Source organism: Anneissia japonica, unplaced genomic scaffold, assembly GCF_011630105.1.
Source record: "Anneissia japonica isolate Jap-2015-1 unplaced genomic scaffold, ASM1163010v1 scaffold288033_len957474_cov176, whole genome shotgun sequence".
Lineage (NCBI taxonomy): Eukaryota > Metazoa > Echinodermata > Crinoidea > Comatulida > Comatulidae > Anneissia > Anneissia japonica.
The window spans coordinates 884,819-904,345 of NW_022715491.1; the positions used below are offsets into that span (position 1 = coordinate 884,819).

Sequence of the window (19,527 nt, forward strand, 5' to 3'; positions counted from 1 at the left end):
GCCACCACAATATTTTGTTTTATTTGCTCGTGTGTGTTCGATTGTTCGTTTTGGTGACCACGCATTCGAGTGGTTCGTAAACCAGATGTGCATATTATTATGTGACCCAAACAAACATGGCGTATTGGTTAGTTTAGCAACAAAATGTGCGTTAATTTAAAAAAATAATAATTATAATATGTACCCACATAATGTCAAAACAATAATTGTAGGCTAACAGAATTCCAAAACTGCATTATTTTTTTTTTTTTAACAAAAAACCCAAACTGTCACAAGCCGAAGCAACATTGACGCTAATGGCCCTGTCACATTAACGAAGCCAGCGTATGCCGACGTATGAAAAAAGGCGAATACGCTGGCGTACGTCGAATAAGTTATTGGTAAGTTTCGTATAAGTTTAGAGCACGCTGAAGCACGATACGTCGTAGTACGGTGAGAAGAGTTTTGTGCATGCACAAAACTTTTCGACGTCCCATGCCAGTGTATGGCTCGTAACGTTCTGCATACGCGGGCCATAAGTTCAGTTGTAAGTTACTCAAAAGTAAAAACGTAATTCTAACCTATGAGTAACGTGCTTCGAACTTATATGTAACTTATAACGAACTTATCTCCAACGTATATTGACGTAGGGCCTATAATGTAGACGTATTTGACGTGTTCCAGGCGACCACAAAACTTACTGAACGTGTTTCTAACTTACAGTTATCGTATAATGGCGTATTAGCAGCGTTTAGGGGAATAGGCCTAGTATATTAAAATGGAGTGATGTCAATACGGTGATATAGACACTGCGATGTCTAATGCGGTTATGATTTAAATCGACGAGCGGCAGCCTTTTTATAGGCTACGTCACGTACATGATCATCGGCGATCATCCGCTACGGCGCGCTGTGCATAAGGTAGACTATCGCTAGTGGCATAAGTTGTGAACGCCGCCAACACGCTAAGCATTCGTTTGTGTAAGTTTTCCATAAGTAATCAAAACGTTCTATATAAGTTCCTAAACGCTATTTATACATTCAATACGTTATGAATACGCTATGAATGCTCCCAAAGTTGAAAAAAAGGCATCGAAAATTCAGTATGCCAGCGTTTTAGAGAAATTTTGATACGTTTGGCATACGCTGACTAAATCGTCAAGGTGTGACAGGGCCATAACGTGTATAGCTGTAAATTACTACGCAACCATTTGGTTTTGTCGAGTATTTACCAGTTTTCTATTCGTCTTGTCTTCGTTAAATTTAAGCTGGGTTTCCATGCAGTCGCTAGTGACGCTATCACCAACAGCTTTCGGTGATGCTGATTGGTCGGGAAAAACCCTTCAAGATATTGCAATTTTTTAACGTAGGATAGTTTGCTATGATAGTATAATAGTACATACTCCAAGTATCGAAATGCACGCCATCGTGTCATCAGGAATCTAATGACATACCGTAATGAATGTGAAATATTGAATCCCGACACGATGGCATGCATTTCGATACTTGGAGTATGTATTATATTTACTGTCAGTCTACAAATACAATACTAAATAGTTGTTCAATTAAAGTTTATTAGAATTCGATATGCCTAAGCTAAGAAACTTCGCTTGATGCTACGGGGAGCTAGGACTTTGCTAATAAGAATAATATAATAATGGTCGACTTATAGAGCGCATATTATGAAGACCTCTATGCGCTTAACGTTAATATGAAGAAAGTAATACTTAAACTTATACTATTCCTTAAACTAAGCATGGTTCGGCCGTTGGTTCCGAGGTAGTTCATTCGCCCTTTGTTCAGCTATTTTTCTTATTGCTGCTGGGTGACTATTCACCCTCCCACCCAAAGGCCGCTAAGGCTGTAGATGGGCTGCCAGTTAATCGCCGGCGATGGAGTGCATTTACGTCATACCCAGGACATCTTAACTACACTAATCTTTACTACCTAAATCTTAAACCAGAGGTAAAACTATCCTCCGCCGGACACCATCCCGGTATTTCCAAATAAAGGTTTCGGGACTAAACTTAAAGAAATTATGTAGGCCTATTAAACAGAAATGTTCAAACTAGACTTAAATAACTTTCACATAATGCTCATACATTCAGTGGTTCACTGGCGCCACGACTGTCTACTTTACAATAGACGCGGTTTAACGCGAATGATTCATCCATCAGATAATCACCCGTCATGCAATATCATAGACCTATGACTAAAAAACAAATCATTTTTTTTTCATTCATGTCTAACATAAGAAAATACATACAAAACAAAATAAACAAGTTACATATTAAATAAATCCCCTTATTTTATGTTTACTTTGAAATATGTTTTATGTTCACGATAATAATACAATAAAAAAAATAAAATAAAAAAAAAATAAAAAACCGGTAACAAACTGAATGAAGGCTCTGATATTACGTGATTACAATAATTCTTGCATAATGTAACTCATATAAAACATAATTATGCTCACGGACCCTTTGGTGAATTAGGCATATCATCTAATCTTGACTATAGTATCTAAAATTATTAAAAGAGCCACTTTTTAATCAATTGTATCCGCTCAGTTGTTCACCTAAAATCTAATTTGCTTTCATTTTATTTATCGTAGGTCCATGGTACGACAGTGCTACGTTGCTATAGAGATGCGTGGACAGATCTAAACATCTCATAATATCAAATCAACAAGAAAATTCAACTCATGGCCTATGAAATACTTTTTAAATGCAAAGTACTATACTTTTTGTAATAAATATTTATAAAACACAATTTAATCAGACTGTAAGTCATGGTGACAGTTGCATTTAACAATTTGCTTCACAAGAATTTTACAACTTACAAGACCAAATATGAATGTCTATTATTACCAAGATTCTTAATAATATCAACCAAATAGTTTTATGCTTAATTTGAAATATTTGTTAAGTTCACGATGATAAAATAGACTTGATGTTGATGTACCGGTAACAGACTGAATGAAGGCTCAGTTATTGTTACGTGATTATAATACTTGCATACTTCTGCAACTAATGTATAGAACTCATATCAAAGAACATTGTGCTCACTAGACTGTTTGTTGAATTTGACCTATATGCCCATTGATTCTAATCTTTACTATCATATCTAAAATTATTAAAAGAGCCGCTTTTTAATCAATATTATCGGCTCAATTCGCCCAAAAGCGAATTTTATTTATTTATTTATATTTTTTAATCGAAATGTCCCTCACGATGCACAAAGCACCTAATCATTGAAGCTGGCACAGACTTGAAAATAGTGCAGGGCCCAGTAATATTTTTTTTTTACATTTCTTCACAGAGGGAATCCAACTGGATCCGCCATTGATGTCTAAGATATGCTACAAAAAATGTATAATTAGTTTCGATCTCATGCATAAATATGTACAGTCTTGTTTGTGTTGATAGTTTAATTTTTTTTTAAACACTATTATTGAGGCCAAGTGATATAATTACTTAATAACAAGCTACATAAGGCTATACAGTACATACATTATCACTTTGAAAGTGTAAGATTCATTGAAATGATAGGATTCTTAATAAACCACAGTAAACTCTCCTTAAGACTTGAAAGTTCTATTATTACGTTTTATGTTAGACCTATGTCTACTGTACATATATATTTGTACTTTTATAGATTTAAAAAAAAAAACAGTTTACACCTAATTTTTGAATTTTTTAAATCCAGGCATGTATATCATCTAATTTTCCCATTGTAACAAAAAAAACAGAGCCTTGCAGGCGTCAACGTTCCTATGCACGATACATGACTTAAAAAGTATATATACATATGTATATATATACATATATATACACGCATATATATATACGTATATACGTGTATATATATACACGTAAAAATATATACGTATACACGCGCATGTATATACGTATATATCGCAAGCTATAGCCATAATATCGGCGCTGGTTCGAACGGCACGCTCACCTATGGTTCTGGTGGTAGAGCAAGTCTTCTCGGATAAGGACTATAAACCGTAGGCCCAGTGTATACAATGGCTCGTGTGCACTATAAAGAACCCAGTACATCCTTCGAGACGAGTAGGGGGATACCCCGGTGTACTGGAACAGACAGCCCCTGTGGTGGACGACGAGAGTTGCTGGTACCGGGTTACCGGTTAGCACAGACATGAAGGGACCCTTAGGGGCGAAGAAAGTCATTGATTGAGTTCCTAGTCCACACATCACCAGCGCATTGAGACTTCGGTATAATGCGCTATTCCAAATCCCACTACATTACATTAGTAATTTCATTTTACAGTAGTTTTGAACGATGTCAGGAGTGGGGGTGGTGGCAGTGGCCTACTAGGACTACAATTTATTTGAAGCTATCTTGGGTCCGATCGTCCACACCAGTTGGGCCCAATCGTCTGTCACCCGAAGTTTTCATTACGATGATCAAGGTATAAGAGACAGGGATAATATCTAGGCCATAGGCTAGGCTTAGATTGCTGCCGTCACTCTGCTACGTATACTACTACCGCATAACAAAGAAAGCGACCCACGCGGTGCATTCTTAAATTTTACACACATTATTAAAATGTATTAGACGATAACACGATATCACTGACTGAACGTCCTACCACCCTCGCTCGCATCGCAGTAACTACTGTACTGAACTAGGCCTAGCTTAAGCCTCATGTTTTTGTGGAAAGTTAGATAGTCGTTATGTACCCGACAGTCGGCTGCCTTTATATCTTCACTTGTCTTCAATTTGCATTCAAAGGGTACATTGCTGCATAGCCAACTGTCGGGGATATAGTACATTCATATGACTACTTATACAACAGAAGAAAACGTCGCATGGCGTTAGTGAAAAATGGAGATCTAAATGAAAAAACGATGTATTTCAGCAAGTATTAAAACCTTTTTGTTTTATTTTAGGCCTTCTTCAAAATACCTATGCCACAGCTGATTTGATTTTTTTTTGCCGTAAAACCAAAATAGTTTCATCCATGCCGACTTGCCGATCGGTTAGCGTGAGCCCTGACTGAACTCTGCAGAAACTTCACATCGAACTCGCATCGCGAGGTAAAACAAAATGTCGGAAAACTTTTTCTTTGACGCATGCGCATTTGCATAAGTCTGCACACTACACACAATAAAAAACAAAGGAAAATGAAGAGTGATTACAATAGTTTCTATTTTATTACGTGCATAGGAACTAAAAAGAAAGAAAAAAAATCAGCTCATGGTTCCTGGGGTGGGGTCAGGACTATTGACCCCCATCAGATCCGCCAATGTATAAAATACAATTGTTTTGAAATTAACATGGTTAATAAACAATTAAATATAGTTCAATGTGCGCTACACCACGTAATTTATTCTTAAAATTCGTATGCAGTAACGTAACAACGATCCAATCTTTAATTAATAAATTGGTTATACAGAATGGTAATGGCAATAGTCCTGGTACTTCAAAAACGCAATGAAATGTAAATATCATATTTGGTAACTAGATGATTTTTTGAATAATTAATTAATTATTTGAGATGATAATTTAAATACATGCATATCACACTAAAACAGAACACACACAGTCATGACACTAAGTAATTGCGTGTAATTAGTCTTTATTAGATAGAAACCCGTCTATTGTAAATCAACTATTGTACTATTTTATGCATTCAGCATCAGAATAGTTTAGAAATCGCTGATATTTGTATTTTCTAGAGCGTATAATATTATTATGCAGAATATAATTTATTATGAATTGTGTAATTGATTAATACAATAGATTAATACCATTAATTTAATAAAAATATTTATCATTATCAATCATAAATAATGAATTAAATAGTTAATAAGTATAATTAAGAATTAGGAGGAAACCCAAGTAATGAAACAAGATGAACGATTGTTGAGCATGCGCAGTGTTCTTCTTTCTTTCAGCCGATCACATTGATTAATCAACTGTTAAAATAAGGGAAAAAAAACGAAAATCATTAATATTTATTAGATTACTTCGGGAAATAAATTCACTATTAGTAGGCCTATATTATACTTTAAGAAAGTGCTTTATAACTGCATTACTTAATATTAAATAGTCAGTCATTTCCAAGTTAGTTCATTATAACGCAGTCATAGCTCTCTGTCATTTGATTGGTGGACTTACCATCGCATGACACTGGGTTGGCATATCATTTAACGAAACAAAATTATTATAGGAAGATTATATGAATCATTTTCATGCAGCTTAGATTGTTTGTTTTTTTTTTGGGGGGGGGGGGGGGTAATTATTGTCCTTTTCCAAAATCAAATCGCGGAGCTCAAAACTTGATATTAACATTCCTCTTAGTATTAACAAAGATAAGAAATAGCAGGAGATGAGCAGCTTCCCAATGTTAGTAGTGGAACATCCGTTCGAAATGCATTGTGGGTACACGGAGAGCAATTTTACCCCGTCCACGCGGCGGCGCTCTATTTCAATATTAAAGGTGCCGCTCTGGTTCGTTTGTTTATTGTATCTTCTCAACTCTGTCAAATGGTCAAATGTTACCCCGCTCGCAGGAGAAGGGCGGATGTTCCATCAGTTTTAATGCAAAAACGCGGAACAGCTCATTCTCCTGCCATTCAAGTTCTTTGGTATTAATACAAATTACACTAACCCAATAACAAGTGATCAGCTTTGGTACCATACAATATTATTCATCTCATCTCTCGGGCAACTAAAACAAGATAAGAAAACGATGCTATGTACAGTAAGAAAAATTTGAATGAGAAAGAATTTCCTATCAATTAAATGGACAAATAAATAATACATTTCCTCTAATCCTTTTACAGTTCCTTAATTTGACGGGTAACCAATTTAAGGATTTTTAAAGTCTGTAAAAAAGACTACCGGTATTTGTTTTATCTAATTTCTGATTAGGTGTTTATTTTGATCCATTAAATGAGCTATTAAAAATTATAATTAAATCTTGTGAGATTTTTTCAATTTTTGGATAGACAGTGAAGCATCTTTAGCAAAAATCCTTCTACCAGCGCCTCCGTTGTCTGGACTTTCCTCCCTTGCCCTCTACCCTGCATTCCACAAAAACATTTCTTCAAGCGTGAAGCTTCATGTGTCTGATGTATTTTAATTTGAGTAGTAAAATTAGATTAATTAACCAATTTTTAAAAGACAGACCCCAGAAAAAATTAATAATAATAATAATAATAATAATTTAAAAAAAAGAAAAAAAAGAAGCTTGACTATTCATAGATACTAGACTATCCAAGGCCAGAAAACCTAAGTAGACAGGCCCAGAGACATGTACATGGACCCACCAGTGGTGCAGCCCCAGTATGCGCTCTCACGCGGTGACACACAGTGCCCCCGACCCCAGGTAACTCCGAAAAGGTTCCTACCCATACGGTACTCGGTCTAGCAACCTGACCCAAAAGAGATTTGTTGATACATAACAGCATAATGTGTCTCTGACATGACTGTAGGACATATCATATTATATCCGGTGACGGGTTAAATGGGGGGGGGGGGTTGTGGTGAGTCAGCCAACATCCCCACTAAATTTGTCAAAAACAAAAAAGAAGATTGAGATAAAACGAAAATTATTTATGTTCAAATGGCCATTTCTTGCCATCTAAAGGTGCCAAAATAATAAAATGTCTTACCTCAGCCCCACATGTTTGGGGCTGGGTTGAATAGACCCTCCATCTATTTCAAATTCCTGGATTCCCCACTGGTATGATATCATTTATTTCGCCGTTAAAAACATTTAGAATAAAATAACAATCAGAAGAGCTGATGTAGGGAACTTAGAGAACTAAAAACGGTACATCAAAGAATCATTAAACAAACGAAATACTGTATTCCAATCATATCTTCGTCATCCTCTCCATCATCAACCTCATCGTATTAATACTATACCATTATTGTCAGCACCGTCGTTAGCTTATTATTCACATACCTGCTCCTACAAGACATAAAAATAAAAATAAAGAAGCATAGGGCTATTTCATATATTACCGTATCATATTATAACATTTTTCGTCATGTACATAAAATAATACAAAGAACCTAAACGTATTAAAACAGAGAAAGCTCAAATGACACCATACCGTAGCTCGGATAATATTCATGGTATGAGATGATAGTTATGCATGATTATTTATTACTTTAGGAGTTTTTTTTAAGAGGGTCGCCCTTCCAGAAGAGCTGATATGTAGGGGTCACTTAGAGAAATAAAGATGGTACATCAAAGAATCATTAAACAAACGAAATACTGTATTCCAATCATATCTTCATCATCTAGATCATCATCTTCATCTTATTAATACTATACCATTATTATCAGCAAAGTCGTTAGCCTATTATTCACATACCTCGTTGACCTACAAGACAAAAAATAAAGAAGCATAGACCTATTTAATATATTATTATATGAAAAAAAAAAAAAAAAAAAAAAACTCGAAAGAGCTTGCAACTCAAGGTGTCCGAATACTAAGTAATATAATAAAAAGACAAATGCCAACAACAGCGATAAATTGAATATTAAGCAAATCATTTGCTGATGAGAATAAAAAGCCAATACAGTAGTTATTATCATTATCATCATCATTATTAACATTGTCATTACCTCGAACACTACTCACCCTCTGGAAGATGTCGCCGAATTCTACTTTGCTCTACAAGACGAAATTAAATAAAACTTTTGACATTAACTTCACTTATTTCATTACTAAATGTTTACATTAAACACGTGTTATAAGAAAGAACATGTTCATGTTGATAATTATAATACAAATTATCCTTATTAGGCCTATCTGAAATTGTAAGCTGTAGGTTAAAATTATGAACCAAGAATGGTTTACACAAAAAGTCTTTGCATATCGTGTGTTTAGTCCAGGACACCAGGCACCGCGGCAGCTTTTCATAGATTATTATTCATAGATACTAGACTATCAAAGGCCAGAATACGTAAGTGGAAGGGCCCAGAGACATGTACATGGGAAACACCAGTTGTGCAACACTATGGAACGCCAAAAGGACAAACCACAAGTGGCGCAGTGCAAAATTAAAGTGGCACAGTGCGAAAGTCGAGTGGCACAGTGCAAAACTAAAGTGGCGCAGTGCAAATCCAAATGCGTGTGCCGCTACTTGACTTCTGCACTGCGCCACTTGACTTCTGCACTGTGCCACTTGAAGTTTGCACTGCGCCAATTTACTTTTGCACTGCACTTGACTTTTGCACTGCGCCACTTGTGGTTGTCCATTTGGCGATATCACGCCAAAAGGACAAACAACAATCACAGTGCAAAAATAAAGTGGCGCAGTGCAAACTCAAAATGCGTGCGCCGCCACTTGACTTTTGTACTGTGCCACTTGACTTCTGCACTGCGCCACTTGACTTTTGCACTGCGCCACTTGACTTTTGGCGATATTGTATGGAACGCCAATTTTGTCGTCAAAATTAAACTAAACAACAAAATAAATGAATACAAAAAAAAAAAAAAAAAAAAAAACCAAGAAAACATAATTCAATTTTTCTTAATAATTTCACAACACAACAGCACAAAAAAAAAAGGGACTAAAACACAAATAGGAACGTTATATGATCATAGGCATACTTGTCGTAAATACAGTAGCCTAGGCTTGTCTATTCATCGTTATTACCGCTATAAAGGCCTATAGCACAGTTGTCAACCATGGCTACTAGAGACAAATTAGAAGCTTTGGTAGTGATGGGTTATACGAATAAACAAATTGCTGAAGAAATTGAGGTAAGCGTAAGCACCATAAAAAAAAAAATTTAAAAAAATAAAAGAAAAAACCCACCGGCGTAATTTCCGATTGAGAAAGAGTGACCTTTTATGTGATATTAGCGGTAGGTTTGAAATATTTTCTGTTGCTTTTTGTTCCTACATCATTGCTAGGCTAGTCAGGGTAGACTACTCATAATTATGCTAGGGCCAGTGACAAAGGGTCGACGCAACCGACGGGCCCAGTTAGGAAGATCGATTCAATAACATATATTTTCACATTGTATTATTAAAGCTCAGATTGACATTTTCAGCATCTAATTTTATTAAGTAGACCAATAATATCTTATACAGTAATAATTGTTTGGCAAATAAAAAAATATAATGAGACAGATTTGTTTTGTTTTTTTTTCACTGAAGTAGATTTCTTCATCTTTCCTCTATACAGTTAGACAAAATGTAAACAATATATACAGACGGTTTAAATTTTTTTTTAAATTTTTCATGAATACAATTTCAATATTTAAATAATGATTTTTCTGTGTGATTAGACTTTTACAATGATATTAATTTTATTGTGGTCTTAGTGTGCGACAACGATTTTCTGATATTTATATATTAAAAAATAGGCCTATATACAGTTTAGGCATTTTAATTATCCATATAAGTTACTGTGGTCGTTAATAATAATAATAATAATAATAATAATTCATTCTTATATTGCGCAATTTACTGTAGGCCTATAAGTTATTACAACTGTACTTTAATTGTTATCGTTACCTGTGTAAGACATATATATATTATATCGAGAGATATAACGAGCAAAGCTAAAATCCCACAATGAAAATTGGGGACTGGGCAATCGACACAGATGAAGACAAAACGAATAGAAAGGTCAAATGTCACCATAGATAGGAAAATATTCACGGTATGAGATGATAGCTATGCATGATTATATATTTATATTATTTTAATAACATTTTATGAGGGTCGTCCCTCCAGAAGAGCTGATATGTAGAGGTCACTTAGAGAACTAAAAACGGTACATCAAAGAATCATTAAACAAACGAAATACTGTATTCCAATCATATCTTCGTCATCATCTCCATCATCAACTTCATCTTATTAATACTATACCATTATTGTCAGCACCGTCGTTAGCTTATTATTCACATACCTGCTCCTACAAGACATTCAAATAAAAACAAAGAAGCATAGGCCTATTTAATATATTACCGTATCATATATCATTTTTTCGTCATGTACATAAAATAATACAAAGAACGTAAACGTATTAAAACAGACGCAGATAAAGACAACTCAAAGAGAAAGCTCAAATGACACCATAGCTCGGATAATATTCACGGTATGAGATGATAGTTATGCATGATTATTTATTTATATTACTTTAGGTGTTTTTTAAGAGGGTCGCCATTCCAGAAGAGCTGATATATAGGGGTCACTTAGAGAAATAAAGACGGTAGGCCTACATCAAAGAATCATTAAACAAACGAAATACTGTATTCCAATCATATCTTCATCATCTCGATCATCATCTTCATCTTATTAATACTATACAATTATTATCAGCAAAGTCGTTAGCCTATTATTCACATACCTCGTGGACTTACAAGACAAAAAATAAAGAGGCATAGGCCTATTTAATATATTATTAAATGAAAAAAAACAATCTCGAAAGAGCTAGCAACGCAAGGTGTCCGAAGTAAGAAGAAAAAAGAGCAATATAATAAAATGACAAATGCCAACAACAGCGATAAATTGAATATTAAGCAAATATTACTTCAATTTACATTAAACACGCATACACGCATTTGCTGATGAGAATAAAAAGCCAATACAGTAGTTATTATCATTATCATCATCATTATTAACATTGTCATTACCTCGAACACTACTCACCCTGTGGAAGATGTCGCCGAATTCTACTTTGCTCTACAAGACGAAATTGAATAAAACTTTTGACATTAACTTTACTTATTTCATTACTAAATGTTTACATTAAACACGTGTTATAAGAAAGAACATGTTCATGTTAATAATTATAATACAAATTATCTTTATTAGGCCTATCTGAAATTGTAAGCTGTAGGTTAAAATTATGAACCAAGGATGGTTTACACAAAAAGTCTTTGCATATCGTGTGTTTAGTCCAGGACACCAGGCACCGCGGCAGCTTTTCATAGATTATTATTCATAGATACTAGACTATCAAAGGCCAGAATACGTAAGTGGAAGGGCCCAGAGACATGTACATGGGAAACACCAGTAGTGCAACACCAGTATGCGTTCTCGTGCGGCGCTACACAGGGCCCCGACCCCCGGGCCACAAAGTGCTTCCTACCCGTAAGGTCCTCGGTCAGCACACCCTGACCCAAAAGAGCTTTGTTGATAAATGACAGCATAATATGTCTCTGACATCGACTGTAAGACAGACACAGATGAAGACAAAACGAATAGAAAGGTCAAATGTCACCATAGCTAGGAAAATATTCACGGTATGAGATGATAGCTATGCATGATTATATATTTATATTATTTTAATAACATTTTATGAGGGTCGTCCTTCCAGAAGAGCTTATATGTAGAGGTCACTTAGAGAACTAAAAACGGTACATCAAAGAATCATTAAACAAACGAAATACAGTATTCCAATCATATCTTCGTCATCACCTCCATCATCAACTTCACCTTATTAATACTATACCATTATTGTCAGCACCGTCGTTAACTTATTATTCACATACCTGCTCCTACAAGACATACAAATAAAAACAAAGAAGCATAGCCTATTTAATACCGTATATTACCGTATCATATATCATTTTTTCGTCATGTACATAAAATAATACAAAGAACGTAAACGTATTAAAACAGACGCAGATAAAGACAACTCAAAGAGAAAGCTCAAATGACACCATAGCTCGGATAATATTCACGGTATGAGATGATAGTTTTGCATGATTATTTATTTATATTACTTTAGGTGTTTTTTAAGAGGGTCGCCATTCCAGAAGAGCTGATATGTAGGGGTCACTTAGAGAAATAAAGACGGTAGGCCTACATCAAAGAATCATTAAACAAACGAAATACTGTATTCCAATCATATCTTCATCATCTCGATCATCATCTTCATCTTATTAATACTATACCATTATTATTAGCAAAGTCGTTAGTCTATTATTCACATACCTCGTTGACCTACAAGACAAAAAAAAAAGAAGCATAGGCCTATTTAATATATTATTATATGAAAAAAAAAAATCTCGAAAGAGCTTGCAACTCAAGGTGTCCGAAGTAAGAAGAAAAAAGAGTAATATAATAAAATGGCAAATGCCAACAACAGCGATAAATTGAATATTAAGCAAATATTACCGAAGAACTTAAATAGCAGAAGAATGAGCTGCTCCGCGTATTTGTATTAAAATTGATGGAACATCCGCCCTCCCGCGAATGGGGTAAAATTTGAAAATTTTACTAAGTGGAGAAACTACAGGAAACCAACGAACCAGAGCGGCGCCTTCATTGCTGTTTATTATTGCTATATAGCGCCGCCGCGCGGACGAGGTAAAATTGCTCTCCGTGTACCCACAATGCCTTTGGAACGGATGTTCCACTATATTGGGAAGCTGCTCTATCTTCTGCTATTTATTATCTTTGATATTACTTCAAGGTTTATATTGAACACGCATACACGCATTTGCTGATGAGAATAAAAAGCCAATATAGTAGTTATTATAATTATCATCAACACCAGTATGCGTTCTCGTGCGGCGCTACACAGGGCCTCGACCCCCGGGCCCCGAAGTGGCTCCTACCCGTAAGGTCCTCGGTCAGCACACCCTGACCCAAAAGAGCTTTGTTGATAAATGACAGCATAATATGTCTCTGACATCGACTGTAAGACATATATATTATATCCAGAGATGGGTTAAATGGGGTGGGGGAAGGGGTAAGCCGGCTTTGTCAAAATTGTAACAAAAAAAATGAGATAAAACGAAAATTATTTATGTTCAAATGGCCATTTCCGGCCATCTAAAGGTGCCATTAATTGTCTTACCTCAGCCCCACATGGTGGAGACTGTGGTGGTATAAACCCTCCATCTATTTCTAATTCCTGGATCCACCAATAATACCATATAATTTATTTCGTCTTTAAAAACATTTAGAATAAAATGACAATCATGATGAAAAAGAAAAAAAAAGCAAAAAAAAACCAAAAAAAACAGCACATCTAAAATACCACAATGAAAATTGGGGACTGGGCAATCGACACAAATGAAGACAACCCGAAGGAAAAGGTGAAATGTCACCATAGTTAGGAAAATATTCATGGTATGGGATGATAGTTATGCATGAATATTTATTTATATATATGTAGGGTTCACTTAGAGAACTAAAACCGGTACATCAAAGAATCATTAAACAAACGAAATACTGTATTCCAATCATATCTTCGTCATCATCTCCATCATCAACTTCATCTTATTAATACTATACCATTATTGTCAGCACCGTCGTTAGCTTATTATTCACATACCTGCTCCTACAAGACATAATAATAAAAAGAAGCATAGGCTTATTTGATATATTATCATATTATATCTTATTATTTTTCAGTTACATAAAATAATACAAACAACGTAAACGTATTAAAACAGACGCAGATGAACACAACCCAAAGATAAAGCTCAAATGACACCATAGCTTAAAAAATATTCATGGTATTTTTATTATTTCAATAATATATTATTTTAAGAGAGTCGCCCTTTCAGAAGAGCTGATATGTAGGGCGTCACTTATAGAAATAAAGACGGTACATCAACCAATCATTAAACAAACGAAATACTGTATTCCAATCATATCTTCATCATCTCGATCATCATCGATTAATACCGGTACTATACCATTATTATCAGCAAAGTCGTTAGCCTATTATTTACATACCTGCTCCTAACAAAAAATAAAGAAGCATATGCCTTTTAATAACTTTATTTAATAAAGCGCAAAACAATATCCATTTAAAATGATCACCAGCGCTGTACAGAATTTTAAAATATACATTTACAAAAAAAAATTTAAAAAATACATAAGAAATATACAATAAAAGTTTTTAAAAAAATGGAACATATAGGCCTAATCATCACAAAATCACAATACCATTTATAGCACATCAAAAATCTACATTGAAATAAAAGAAAACACGACATGAAAGAGAACGATAAAACACTAAAATATTTTTGGATTTTTTAAAAGGAAAAGACAAAATTTCAATTAAGTTGGTTATAAAATAATAAAATTAAATATTTCTAAACAATCGCATCTTGACTTGCGATGTAAAACCTACCGTTTTCAACAGGTAAGGCGGCAGCAAAAACATATTCAGTCAGAACACACACTATCAGGAATACAGCCAACACTTTCAGGGTACTAAAATAAAAATATACATTGTCTGCAATAATATTCTGCCGTATATACGGGAAGATCTTTTTAACGAATTAATATTACTATCGCTTTTGAAAGTACTCACTACGTTGTACGACCGCCGCACAACTCCCTGTGAGAGTTAAGGCCAACTTAAACAGCGTCGTACGACGCAACCCGACGCGATTTATCGTCTAGGACAGTGTTAAACAATCGTGAGAAATATTAAACATGTTTAATATTCTACTACGCGACTGCCCCCGACGCACACCATCGCGTCTGCGTTTAACTCACACAGACCCGACGCGACAACAAATCGGGTCGGGCTGCGTCGGCCGACGCTGTCTGAGTTGGCCTTTAGACGACGCGACGCCGTCTGTTGATTGTCGTTGGCAGTGCAATTAAGGTCCATTAAATAAGCCGATTCGTAGTTTGAATTGTGCATGCTCTTATTCGAGGTCAATCGGTATAAGCTTATGCTGTGTGTACGTTGTGTCGATTGACCTTCGTAATAAGCGCATCCGCAGTTGAAAATACGAATTGGCTTATTTCGGAGAGTCTATCAACAATACAACATTACTGACCAACACACAAGCCCAGAGATACGCATTTGTTCCTACACCTGGTAGGACCTACAAACGCACGTCATTAGTGCGGTTTTCCATTAGGCGAATTTATTTAATTTTTTTTTTTGAATTTGAACTGTTCCTATTTTTTAAGTAATGATTTATTTTGTTTTTGATTTAAATTTATGCGCCGCGGATTTCTATTCATTTCTACTACTACCTCCGCCACCGCCTCCCCTGCCCCTGCTACCGCTAATGCTGCTCCTGCTACTACTACTATACTACTAATAATAATATAATAATAACGATTTTGTAAAGAGGAAACATCGCCACCAACATTGATGCTCAAGGCGCAGTGTCTAAAGAAGAACAACAGTAGGCCTAGAGAACTAATATTACTACTACTACTACGACTACTGCTACTACTACTACTACTACTAATAATAATAATAGTGTAGTTTTATATAGCGCACATCCATCTAATGCAAGATGCTCAGGGCGCTTGAGATGTGGACTAGGAACTCGACCAATGACTTTCTTCGCCCCTAAGGGTCCCTTCGTGTCTGTGCTACCCGGTAACCGGGTACCAGCAACTCTCGTCGTCCACCACAGGAGCTATCTGTTCCGGTACACTCGTCTCGAAGGATGTACTGGGTTCTTCATAATGCACACTACCACCACTACCACCACTACCACTACTACCACTACTACCACTACTACCACTACTACCACTACTACTACTACTACTACTACTACTACTACTACACATTATTTAGAAATTATAAAGATTTTGATATAGAATCTTTCAACAAAGAATTACATGAAAGTTACGAAATAAATGACTTATTTATAATTGGTAATGAAAATATTAACTATGTTTGGAACAACGACATGCCCCATTAAAATCAATGAGAATAAAAAATAGATTGTCACCATGGATAACACCAGATATTATTCAATCGTTGTACCAACGAGATCATGCAGACTGTCAGACAAGCACAAAACAAAACAACACTTAGACGCTAAGGCCTATAGAAAATTAAGAAATGACGTCACTAGTAATCAAGAAAAGCAAAGATTGATTATTTTGCTGAAATCGAACATCAACATATGAACGACCCAAAAAAAAAAGTTGTGGGATGAGATGAAGAAAACAACAGGGAAAAAAAAATATAAACAAAAATATTACTAATCCAAATTTAAACTGCGAAGCTTTTAACGACTATTTTACCAATATTGGAATAAAAATATCACACTCATTCGATGAACCAAAAGCAAACTGGAAAAATCCAGAATGTAGATACCAATTCTCTTTTAAATACTGTAACCAAAGAAGCAAAAAGGCAGTTCTCAATTTGTCTAACGGTAGCAGCACTGATCTCCTTGATTTTGATAGTAAACTGTTATGTAGGCCTATTATTACTGTAATGTACCGGGCGGTACGTACAAAATCTGGAAGAAGTAATCAAATCCGTCAAATGTAATTCAATTTTTAATAAGATAAAATTGGTTTTCGGCACGTTATAAAGTAAAGTAAAACATCAAGGAAAATTAAGTTTTATTTTCTATGTTGCGATCGCAGGGATTAATTAGATCTCTGATGTGATTTGCCGAAAATTCTAGATAAAAGATCATGAAAAATATGTTGGTGTTTCATTTGATTATAATGGTGATGTGATAATAATGAATTTTTCTGTATAAAAGTGTCATTTCCGGCCATCTGTGGTACAATTTACCCACATTTTTGCGCCTCAGCCCCAATATGACGGGGCTTAGATGGGTGTGGACTCGCAGCTTAAGTAGGTAAAGTAAAGTTAAGTTATATTTGCTATGGTACATCACACAGATTATTTAGATCTCTATGACTGCCGAAAATTATAGATAAAAGATCATGAGAAATTTCTTGGCGCTTTATTTTGAAGTGATGTGATGATGATGAATTTTACTATATTAGAGTGTCATTTCCGTCCATCTAGAGGTACGATTTTCGCATCTCAGCCCTAACCATGGTGGGGGATGAGGTGGGTCTGAAGTCACGGTTTAAAGTAGGTAAAGTAAAATAAATACATCAAAGACAAAATTTCAAAGTTAATTAACTATGGTACATCACACAGATTATTTAGAATTCAATGACTCCCGAAAGCTCTAGATAAAATATCATGAGAATTTTGCTGGCTCTTCGTTTTGAATATAAGGGTGATGTGATGATGATAAATTATACTATTTATAAGAGTGTCATTTCCGGCCGTCTAGAGGTACTATGTTCTCAAATTTTCGCCCCTCAGCCCCTACCATGGTGGGGCTACGTTGGATTTGACCTCACGGTTTGAAGTAGGTAAAGTAAATTAAATACTTTACAGACAATTTCAAAGTTAATACATCACACATATTGTGAATTAGATCATGGTTGCCGAAAATCGCTAATCATGATGATGAATTTTACTAAGTGTCATTTCCGGTCATCTATAGAATACTATTTCCTCAAATTTTCGCACCTCAGCCCCAACCATGGTGGGGCCGAAGTGTTTGTGGTCTAACGGAATGCCCCCGCCCCCCCCCACCTTTCAAAACAGATCTGCGCCCTGGTGTGAATGCAATATTTTATTTATTGCGGTACTTGGACTACACGTTGGTTATGACCGCCAAGGGAATCAAAATGAATTGATTCATGATTAATTTCACTGTCCCCAAATTACTGTAAATCATACTCAAATAATGAAAGGACAGCTATCTCTATATCTTCCCGAACGTATTGTTCGTCTACATCGAAGTGGATTTCAGCACGTTACGATTGTTGCTGGTCTAAGGATCTGGTGAAAGTAGACCGACAAAACAATACACAATTGAATTCAAACGTATAACAAAATAATGGTTCTTCAGAGGTTTTTGGCTGTCCTGTATATGGAACCCCCAAAGTAAAAAGGTTCTTTATTTCGAAGGACTCTGTAAATAGTTCTCAAAACACTTTAACGAACTTAAAATGGTTCGAAGGACCCTTTAGCGAACCTATTTTTCTCCTTTTCGAACCTTTAAATGTGCTACAGGGGTTCTATATAGAGGACAATGAAGAACCCCTTAAGCACCCCTTTTTTCTAAGAGTGTGCGAGCTAGGTGTAGTAATTATTACTAATTTTATTGTGTATTATTTTAATACTCCAAACCAAACAAATATACGGGAGGCGCTATACAAATTGCAAATTTATTATTATTATTATTATTATTATTATTATTATTATTATTATTATTATTATTATTATTTAAATAAGAGATAAAGTTTAACTTTTTATACTTTATGTACAACAGAATTATTATTGAACCAGGCTTGAGAAAAGAAAAGGACTTATACAAGTACAATAGGGTAATTTCAGCACCAAGTCCACTAATAATTACAGTATATTCTGAAGGCAAATACTTCATCATTCTTTGACTTTAAATTAGGAGTGCATTATTCTAGAATGCAATATTAAAAATAAGATAGAAACTTTCGAAATTAGGAAAATTATCAAAATTGTTGTAACACATAATTGTTGTGAATTGTGAACACATATGTAAATATTGGTACAGTAGAATAGGAGAGAAAACGAAAAATTTAAAATCATGAAAAAAGAGAGAATAAATAAAGGTGGGTGATCCTCACAAAAGACAAAAAAACACTGTTCTAATGTTCGTTAATTCTAAATGTAATAGGATTCAGTTACTACTGAATTGAAATGTACGGTACTGTACTTACCGTGTGCAAGCCATGATTGGTGTAATGTCAGTGCTTAAATGAACAAGTATTTCATAAAATTGTAAACTTTA

The 19,527-nt window shown here is 35.1% G+C and overlaps 1 long non-coding RNA gene across 1 annotated transcript; it reads right to left on the reverse strand.

The window, feature by feature from the left end:
• Positions 1-5,565: 5,565 nt before the first annotated feature.
• On the reverse strand, positions 5,566-19,527 carry LOC117109268. The gene is made up of 7 exons (XR_004445491.1): positions 19,457-19,527; positions 15,084-15,166; positions 11,639-11,671; positions 8,342-8,350; positions 7,927-7,932; positions 6,625-6,684; positions 5,566-5,929 (listed from the first exon to the last, which is right to left on the reverse strand). It is a non-coding gene; the product is annotated as an uncharacterized LOC117109268 (long non-coding RNA).